Genomic DNA, 10,706 nt, shown 5'->3' on the forward strand with positions numbered 1-10,706 from the left:
TCCCTGCACTGATTATAGCCTTTAAATATGAAAATGAAAACAGTGGAGTCATACAGTGCATCTGGAAAGTATTCACAGCACTTCACTTTTTCCACATTTTATGTTACAGCCTTTTTCCAACAGGGATAAAATTATTTTTTCCCTCAAAATTATACACACAATACCCCATAAAGACAATGTGAAACAAGTTTTGCTGTTATTTTTTTAGATTTTTGTAAATTTATTAAAAAAAAAAAAAAGAATCAAATATACATAAGAATTCCACTGTCTTTGCCATGAAACTCAAAACTGAGCTCAGGTGCATCCTTTTCTACTGATCATCCTTGAGATGATCTACAGCTATATCTACAGCTTAATTAGAGTCCACCTGGGGCAAATTCAGTTAATTGGACATGATCTGGAAAGACACGCACCTACATATACATATAAGGTCACACAGTTGACAGTGCATGTCAGAGCACAAACCAAGCATGAAGTCAAAGGAATTGTCTGTAGGCCTCAGAGACAGGATTGTCTTGAGGCACAAATCTGGGGAAGGTTACAGAAACATTTCTGCTGTTTTGAAGGTCCCAGTGAGCACAGTGGCCTCCATCATCCATAAATGGAAGACGTTCATATCCACCAGGATTTTTCTTAGAGCTGGCTGCCTGTTTAAACTGAGTGATTGGGGAAATCAAATCAAATCAAATCAATTTCATTTATATAGCGCCAAATCACAACAAACAGTTGCCCCAAGGCGCTTCATATTGCAAGGCAAAGCCATACAATAATTACAGAAAAACCCCAACTGTCAAAACGACCCCCTGTGAGCAAGCACTTGGCGACAGTGGGAAGGAAAAACTCCCTTTTAACAGGAAGAAACCTCCAGCAGAACCAGGCTCAGGGAGGGGCAGTCTTCTGCTGGGACTGGTTGGGGCTGAGGGAGAGAACCAGGAAAAAGACATGCTGTGGAGGGGAGTAGAGATCAATCACTAATGATTAAACGCAGAGTGGTGCATACAGAGCAAAAAGAGAAAGAAACACTCAGTATATCATGGCAACCCCCCAGCGGTCTAAGTCTATAGCAGCATAACTAAGGGATGGTTCAGGGTCACCTGATCCAGCCCTAACTATAAGCTTTAGCAAAAAGGAAAGTTTTAAGCCTAATCTTAAAAGTAGAGAGGGTGTCTGTCTCCCTGATCCGAATTGGGAGCTGGTTCCACAGGAGAGGAGCCTGAAAGCTGAAGGCTCTGCCTCCCATTCTACTCTTACAAACCCTAGGAACTACAAGTAAGCCTGCAGTCTGAGAGCGAAGCGCTCTATTGGGGTGATATGGTACTATGAGGTCCCTAAGATAAAATGGGACCTGATTATTTAAAACCTTATAAGTAAGAAGAAGAATTTTAAATTCTATTCTAGAATTAACAGGAAGCCAATGAAGAGAAGCCAATATGGGTGAGATATGCTCTCGCCTTCTTGTCCCTGTCAGTACTCTAGCTACAGCATTTTGAATTAACTGAAGGCTGAAGGAAGAAGGGCCTTAATCAGGGAGGTGACCAAGAACCCACTGGTCACTCTGTCAGAGCTCTAGGATTCTTCTGTGGAGGGAGGAGAACCTTCCAGGACAACCATCTCTGCAGTAATCCACCAATAATGCCTGTATTGCCGGACAGAAGACTCTCCTTAGTAAAAGGCACATGGCAGCCCACCTGGAGTTTGCCAAAAGGCACCTGAAAGACTCAGAACATGAGAAACAAAATTCTCTGGTCTGATGATTTTCAATTTTCAATTTCAATTTCAATTTATTTTCATTTATATATTGTGCCAAATCACAACAGAGTTGCCTCAAAGCACTTCACACAGGTAAGGTCTAACCTTACCAACCCCCAGAGCAACAGTGGTAAGGAAAAACTCCCTCTGAGGAAGAAACCTCAAGCAGACCAGACTCAAAGGGGTGACCCTCTGCTTGGGCCATGCTACAAACATAAATTACAGAACAATTCAGAGAACAATTCATGGATGGATATACAAGAAATGCTATTGGGGCACAGGACAGGAGGATGGCCAGCACGAATACAACTCCCATCTCTGGATGGAGCTGCACCTTAAACAGAGAGAGAGAAAAAAAACAGAATCAGGCATAAGAAAGACAAAAATTACTGTATAATTTGCCAGCATTAAACAACAAGAAAACAGAGAAATACTAAGGTGATCGCTGGCCACTAGCCCTAAACTTCATTAAAAGACCCAGAATTTAGGTAAAGTTGAGGCCGTGGCCCGCTCCAATTACTAATAAATGAATTAAAAGAGTAAAAAGCGTAAAACAAAACTGTACCAGTATGCTAGCCATATGAAAGGGAAAATAAGTGCGTCTTAAGTCTGGACTTGCAAGTCTCCACAGAATCTGACTTTTATTGACGCAGGGAGATCATTCCACAGAACAGGGGCACGATAAGAGAAAGCTCTGTGACCTCCAGACTTCTTATTCACCTTAGGGACACAAAGTAGTCCTGCACCCTGAGAACATAAAGCCCGGGCCGGTACGTAAGGTTTAATTAGGTCAGCTAGGTAGGGAGGTGCAAGTCCATGAATAATTTTATAGGTTAGTAGCAGAACCTTAAAATCTGTTCTCACTGGGACAGGAAGCCAGTGAAGGGATGCCAAGATGGGTGTAATGTGGTCGAACTTTCTGCTTCGTGTCAAAAGTCTGGCTGCAGCATTTTGAACCAATTGGAGACCCCTAATGCTAGACTGCGGTAAACCAGAACATAGAACATTGCAGTAGTCCAATCTAGAAGAGATAAATGCATGGATCAGGGTCTCGGCATCAGCCACAGACAGGATGGGACGAATCTTCGCTATATTTCGCAGGTGGAAGAAAGCAGTCCTAGTAATATTTCTAAAGTGGAGGCCAAAGGACAACGAAGGATCAAAAATTACCCCAAGGTTCCTCACTTTGTCAGTGTGATGTATGACACACGAGCTGAGGCTGAGTGTTAACTTGTCAAATTGATGCCAATGTCTCACTGGACCAAGAACCATCATTTCAGACTTATCAGAGTTTAAAAGTAGGAAGTTTCTAGACATCCAACTTCTCACTGCTGCAAGGCAATCTTCCAAGGATTTTATGTGAACGAGATTACCAGCAGTTATCGGCATGTATAATCTGCATCTGAGTATCTGAGTATCATCTGCATAGCAGTAAAAAGGTAATCCCAAAACGCCGCAATATGTGCCCAAGAGGTGCTATATATAGGGAGAAAAGCAGGGGGGCTAAGACAGACCCCTGTGGAACCCCAAATTTCATGTCACTAAGGTTAGAGGTAGTGTTACTGTACAAAACACAGTGAGAACGACTGGTCAAGTATGACGTCAGCCATGCAAGGGCACTCCCAGTAATCCCAACATGATTTTCCAGCCTATCAAGTAGAATATGATGATCCACTGTATCAAATGCAGCACTGAGATCTAACAGCAACAGAACCGTAGTGGTGTCCGAATCCATTCTAAGCAGAAGATCATTCACCACTTTAGTGAGAGCCGTCTCTGTGGAATGATATTTTTTAAAAGCAGACTGCAGTGGCTCAAAGAGATTATTCTCAGTAAGATAGTCTACGAGCTGCCGTTACACCACTTTTTCCAGAATTTTAGAGAGAAATGATAGATTTGATATCGGCCAATAGTTTGTCAATACACTAGGGTCAAGATTAGGTTTCTTAAGTAATGGTTTAATCACTGCAGATTTGAAACATTTAGGAACAGATCCAGAAGTTAAAGAAAGATTAATAATTTCCAGCACAGTCAGCCCAAGAGTGGGCCACAGGTCCTTAAACAGTTTTGTTGGTATAGGATCAAATAAACAGGTTGTGCTTTTTGTTGACATTACGAGTTTTGTCAGCATGCCTAGTGAGATACTGTCAAATTCTGTAAATCTAGGTAATACCTCAGTAGTGGCACCCACATCAATAGCAGGGTGTAGTGGCTGGATTAAGGCATGCCGGGATATGTTTAACCTGATGTCTTCTATTTTCTTCTCAAAGTAATCCAGGAAATCTTGTGCTATAAAAGGAGAGTGAACTACAGGTGGTTGTCCATGCAAAAGTGTTGCCACCGTGTGTGCTTATAGTCTAAGATCGCATCACGCCGTGCAAGGTGAAATACTTCTAATTTTGAACGGCGCCACTTCCATTCTAGACATCTTGCTTTATGTCACGTAGATAATCATTGAACCAAGGTGACTGTGATTTGGGGGAACGTGGTTTTAACACAGGTGGTGCAATCATGTCAAGTGTAGTTTTGAGCACTGAGTTTAAACTATCCACAAGTCTGTCTACTGACTGGGTATTTGTCAAATGTGAAACTAAGACATCAGGCAGTCTAGCTTCGAGTTCAGTTTTGTTGAGTTGATGCATCGCCGTAATGATATTTAAGGTTGTTCTTCCACTAAACACGGCAGCGAAACTGTAAACTTAATAAGTGAGTGATCAGACACCACTGATGTAAGGAGTATGATGTCAATATTCGTGACAGCAATACCATGTGTGAGAACCAGATCCAGGGTATTTCCACTAATGCATTGCCGAAATCCTAATGCATCCACAATTTCCATAAATGATTTGCAGAGGAGATCAGAAGGCTTATTTATATGAATGTTAAAGTCACCAATGATCAGAATGTTATCTACACTAGTTGACAAGTTAGAGATGAACACACCAAATTCATCTAAGAATTCAGAATATGGGCCAGGAGGCCTATATACAGTGACAAAGTAATACGACTGATTTTTATTCTTCTGACCTTGGCAATGTGTAATATCCTGAGCAAAGCGGAGAATCAGATGCTCAAACGAGTGATATTTGTAACCCCCAACAGCTAATAAGCTAAACCTAGATTTATAAATAAAAGCAACACCCCCGCCTTGCTTCGCATCACGAGGGATGTGACTAAATGTATATGCTGGTGGGCAGGCCTCATTTAAGGGGAGGACAGCTGTAGGTTTAAGCCAGGTTTCACATAGCCCAATCATATCTAAGTGATGATCAATAATTAGATCACTGATCAACAATGATTTTGAGGACAGTGATCTTATGTTAATGAGACCCAGTCTAAGGACCTCAGTGGGGTTGACAGTTGAACTGTTTGGGTTTAGGGGTGGTTCCAGAGTAGCATATATAAGATGCCTAGAAGTAGGTTTAGGTTTAAGACATTCCACGTGCATTGTAGGTAGCAGACACAAAATCTTTGCTATTGCTGGAACAATCACTGGGCCATCCTCAATTTCAACATCATCCAATATAGTAATGGGTATTAAGTTTGGAAAGCATATCCCTCTATGATTTTTATGGACACGACTACAGACGCAGGCCACAGTCTCAACTTGTTGAAATTCCCTCCCTGGCAAATAAACTACACTATCACCATAGTAGATTTTCTGCACTAAATTCCCCACTAACCTAATGGATTCCACACCCACATTTGTCATAAGCCTTGCAGGGTCTCTAATCACCTGCTCCGTGGCCTGCTTTAGATTCCTAATGTTACCCTCCCTGAAGCACTCTATCTATGTTCACAGACAAGATAGCAGCGCTTTCCCCAGTAGGGTGGAGGCCGTCCGGCATCAGCAAGCCACGGCGGCCCCAGAACAAAGGCCAGTTATCAATAAAACCTTGCTGTCTACAAAACTGCGCCAGCCACCTATTTAATGATGTCAGCCTGCTAAATGCATCATCAGTACGCCAGGAGGGGAGGGGACCAGAGACTATTAATCAATGCCGACATATCTTTCTGGCAAGGTCACAAGTCCTCTCTATGTCCATTTTTGTGACCTCTGAGTGCTTCATCCTGATATCATTGGTGCCAGCGTGAATAACTATGTGGCTATATCTCATGTCATGTTCCTTTGTCTGTCTTCCCTTCTGCAGCATCAGCACACTAAGATGAGATGCATTGTCGGGAGCTCTGGCCCCAGGAATACATTTAACGTCAGCTGGCATCTGTAACCTGACTTTGCGGGTGATAGAATCCCCTATCACTAAAGTCCGGTGTTTCGGCCTGGAGACAGGAGTGGAAGGCACTTGTGGGCTCAGAGAATTCACATCTGGCAAATCCAAGGGGGAGAACCGATTCACAGTTCGCACTGGCGAGTGTGATCGGGGTGCCACAACCAGGCACCAAGCCCTACGGGGCTTCCTCCGCCTAGCCACAGTCCGAAAGCCGTCTTCCACAGCCGGCGTTTCTAAGCTGATGCTAATGGGCTCGCTAGCCGGCCCAACACTAACCTCATCTGGAGTGCCTGTAATATCTAACTCCACTGCGCTAAGAAGCTGCTCTAACTTACGGACACGGCTCTGTAATAGAGCCACCCTATCTTCCAACATCACGCAGGATTTACGGAGGGTGTAAAGTAGAATTAGTAGTGTACTTTGTGCACTAAGAAATTCAAGAATGTATCCAAGCAAACACGAGCTAACCATAATGGATAAGCTAACCAATCCTAATGCTCACACAGACGCAAATAAATCAATTAAAATTCACAGCAGTTACACTGAAAAACTAACAGAAGTATTAAACAGGTTAAAAAGCAGCAGCTATAAAATACACTAAACCGTTAATTAACTAACAGGAGTGTAAAAAAATGAAATGAAAAAATGATGACGGGGGTCCGAAATAGCTAACGCAAGCTAACCGCTAGTGAAAATGCTAGCTGCTCCTAAGATTTTACACAGGAGTAAAATAATTACTTAAAATTCACAGCAGTTCAACTGAAAAACGAACAGAAGTATTAAACAGGTAGAAAAGAAACAGCTATAAAGGTAACAACGGAGAGGGGAGGGGTCGACCTAGCTAGCGAAAGCTAATCGCTAGCGAATGCTAACTGCTAGTGATTCACAACAGGACTGTTGTTAAATAACGTTCAAAGTAGATGCAATTAATAACCAGAAGAGTGCTAAACAGAAATAAAAGAAGCGTATACAACCGTAGGAAGTTCAGAGTGGCATCACAGCAACAAACAATCCGTCAGAAGCAAGTTGCCAGATCTGATACAAAACATTGATACAAAGATTGAACTCTTTGGCGTGAATGGAAGGGGTCGTGTTTGGAGGAAACCAGGCACTCATCATCACCTAGCCAATACCTTCCCTACAGTGAAGCATGGTGGTGAAGCATCATGTTGTGGGGATATTTCTGAATCCGATTCAACATTGCGAGATCTGAAAATTGCTGTACACCAACGCTTGCCATCCAACCTAATGGAGCTTTGGAGGTGCTGCACAGCAGTATAGACAAAACTGCCCAAAGATAGGTGTGTCAAGCTTGTGGTATGATATTCAAGAAGACTTGAGGCTGTAATTGCTGCGAAAGGTGCATCAACAAAGTATTGAGCAAATGGTGTGCATTCTTAAGTACATGTGATTTCTTAGTTTTTGTTGTTTTAATTTTAATACATTTGCAAAAATTAAAAAAAAACTTTTCATAACATTATGGGGTGTTGTGAGTAGAATTTTGAGGGAAAACATGAATTTACTCAATTTTGGAATTACGCTGTAAAAAAAAAATGTGGAAGAAGTGAATTGCCGTGAATACTTACAGGCTGCACTGTACTTCATTAACATCAACTGTAATATTTCAGGAATTTGTTTTAAATCAGTGTCTTGATGCCCCATTTACCACAACATGTAAAATATACCTTTTGATTTAAAAGAATTCTCAAAATACTCTGGAGCAGTATTTCCAATTAGCGTCACTAATTCGTAGTACAAATGAAACATTTTGGCATTATCCCCAGCCACATGTTTAATCTATTGTTTAATTCGTTTTCACTTCCCATTTTGTTTTTTTGTTTTCTTCCAGAATTTGCCCATGCGCTGGCCATCTTGTATCTCCGTGGTTGTTAGCTTATCAGGTGGGCTGAGCACAGGGACAAGCACACAATGTGTCATGTTCAAGAGGCAGACAAACTACAAATGAGTTATAACCACAGGCATTTAAAATTGTTGACAATTTATCCAGCATCCATTAAAAGTCCATAGCTTGTTAATTGATACCTCCATTGCCAATCCAGCAGGGGGCAGTAGATCTACGGAATATTACTTAGGCAAAACAAAGTTGCTCCTTCAATCAAATTGATGCAGCACAGTTTCAAAAAGGTTTATTTTCATTTTCGTAAGTAAGTCCCTTCAGTTGCTCTATTGTTTCCACTCAGGATCGCCACAGCAAATCTGAGGTTGAACTGCATGTTGAATTGACACAAGGTTTATGTCAGATGCCATTCTTGACACAACTACACATTACATGGAGAAATGTGGCAGGGTTAGTGTTTGAACTGGGAATCTTCCACACTGAAACCAAGTGCACTAACCACTTTGTTCTTATAATTTAGTGAGTTACAGCACGATAGCGTGTATTATTTTTAAGTTATTGTCTACACAAAGTGGCTGTCTACAACGTTGGCAGTGATGAGATTATCAAAACCAGTGCTAAACTAAAAAAATTCAGCTATGTTCTCAATCATAGTACATCTTATGTTGATGTGTGGAATAAATTACTGTGATAAAGAAAGTAAAACACATTTAATGTTACAAAGCAGCCCTTAAAATGAACATTTTTTGACATAGGTAAATAACATAGTCATACTAACACACCTTAATACAAATACAGACACTAATACTAGAAATATACCAGATAATCCCATTAAAATGATATCATGAATGTGCAATTGTAAGGAAAGGTTTGGTATGAATTGCTCATGCGCCGTCCACCAAAAAAGCTTTTTTTTTTTTTTTTTTACATTTAAGGCACATAGAATATATTATATTGTCGTGAATGCATGTTAAACTGTGCATATAAAAAGTGACAGATTTTTCTTTCTCATATTTCACAAAAATCAGAAAAATTGTGTTACTTCAAAGCATGTTTAAGCTTCATTTCATGCAGCAATCAGGTGATATCACATTTAAAACCCTGGGATATATATATATACACACACACAGAGTTTTTAGCTTGCACTTTGATTAACTTCATATCTTTGCTGTAACATAAAAGAAGGACTTCAATTTCAATATTTCTTAACATTTTATATATATATATATAAACTTTTTTTTGTAGTTTGGATGGCAAAGTTAAAAATGTTGTTATAAAACTATGGCATACCTCTGTCTCCAAAGTAATATATTACATAAGTAAATAGTAAAATATTGTTAACTAAGAGAGCATCATTCATTTCTCATGTAGTAATAGTAAATGAAACATACAAAAAACTCACGTTATCCAGATATGGCATGGCATATTGTATTTTTTAAATCAAAATTGTATGTGTTTCTTTGACAATTCACTGAGTACACACCAAATGTTAGGGCCCCTTCACACATAACAAGATTGAAGCGCACAAAGGAGGAATTGCATGCCATTTTTGAAAAATCGGAGCTGCCTCAAACGCCTGTACACCTGTCGCCACAACCATTCATGCCCACAGGTGGCCGAAAGACAGCGAATGCCCTGCACATGCCCATTTGATCCCCCTCTCGGCAGGTGTCGACCAAATTCCGGGTGCCACACACGAACATCTAACACCACTCCCTGGGACTTAGAAAAGACGGGGCTATTCACACACCTGGTACAATAGTAGACAGCAGGCGACTACATTCAACCTGTGTGTGAAAAGTGTCTAAGTGCAACACGAGTGTGGCATCACTTAGCAACATACATGGGTGTAACTGTGCCAAACTCCCCCTCCCCCCCACCACCACCACCACCACACACACACACATGCACACTGGAGTGTGTCATCGTTGTCGTCCCCCCAGAACAAATGGCTTGGTGAAGTGTGTCATTCCCGACCCCACCATCCCCCCACCAACAAACACACACACACACACACCGTGAATCCAACATTGTCAACTGTGGTTGGAGGTCCTGGAGTCCGGTCCTGTCCAGCGCAGTGTGCTGCTGGACCAGCTGACCACTATGTCCTGCAGCTCAGCTGGACAACACGCAGTGCACATGTGTGGGTGGGCGCACATGCCCTCATGAGGACCGGCCAGCATCTGAGTGCGGCACAGGGTGAAGTCAGCCTGGCCAGCTGATGTCACTTCCACGATGTGAATTGTAGTTTACATGACAGACAGAAAGAGTGGAAATTAAATAAAACAAATAAGGGTGAAGACGTGAACTCATTCTTGTATGATCGCTTTGCTCATATGCTTTGCTGTATACGGCCCATGTCACCTGACTGCCGACTGACAGCTGGATGTGACTGTGCATGCAAGGTGTTACATTACAACACAGACATCAGACAGATGCAGGACAAACACATAATAATACATACATAAAATTAAAATCACAGAACAAAGCAACAGAGAGTGAGCCTTTTTTTCTGTGACCTGACGAGGTCCACTGACATAGGTGGGCGTGTCCCCCTGCAACATACAACTGTACAGATATTGGTGCTTGGAAGTCATAGCTTGGACCTGTAGTGGCTTGTAGGATATGACCGCACATAACTGTACTGTGAGGCACGGACGTCGGCATCCTATCCTCTCGTGGGAAAAAAAAATTTAAATACATTGCTTCAGCTGACCGGCATGTCAGTACACCGCAATGCTGATGAATATCGTGCCATTCAGGAAATCACCCCACAGGACTAGCCTGCGAGGTGTGTGTCAATGCGGGATTTCCCCACATTGTAATAATTAAAACACATATCACATTTGCAGCAGATCACTGCTGAT

This window comes from Thalassophryne amazonica, chromosome 4 (assembly GCF_902500255.1).
Source record: "Thalassophryne amazonica chromosome 4, fThaAma1.1, whole genome shotgun sequence".
Classification (NCBI taxonomy): Eukaryota; Metazoa; Chordata; class Actinopteri; order Batrachoidiformes; family Batrachoididae; genus Thalassophryne; species Thalassophryne amazonica.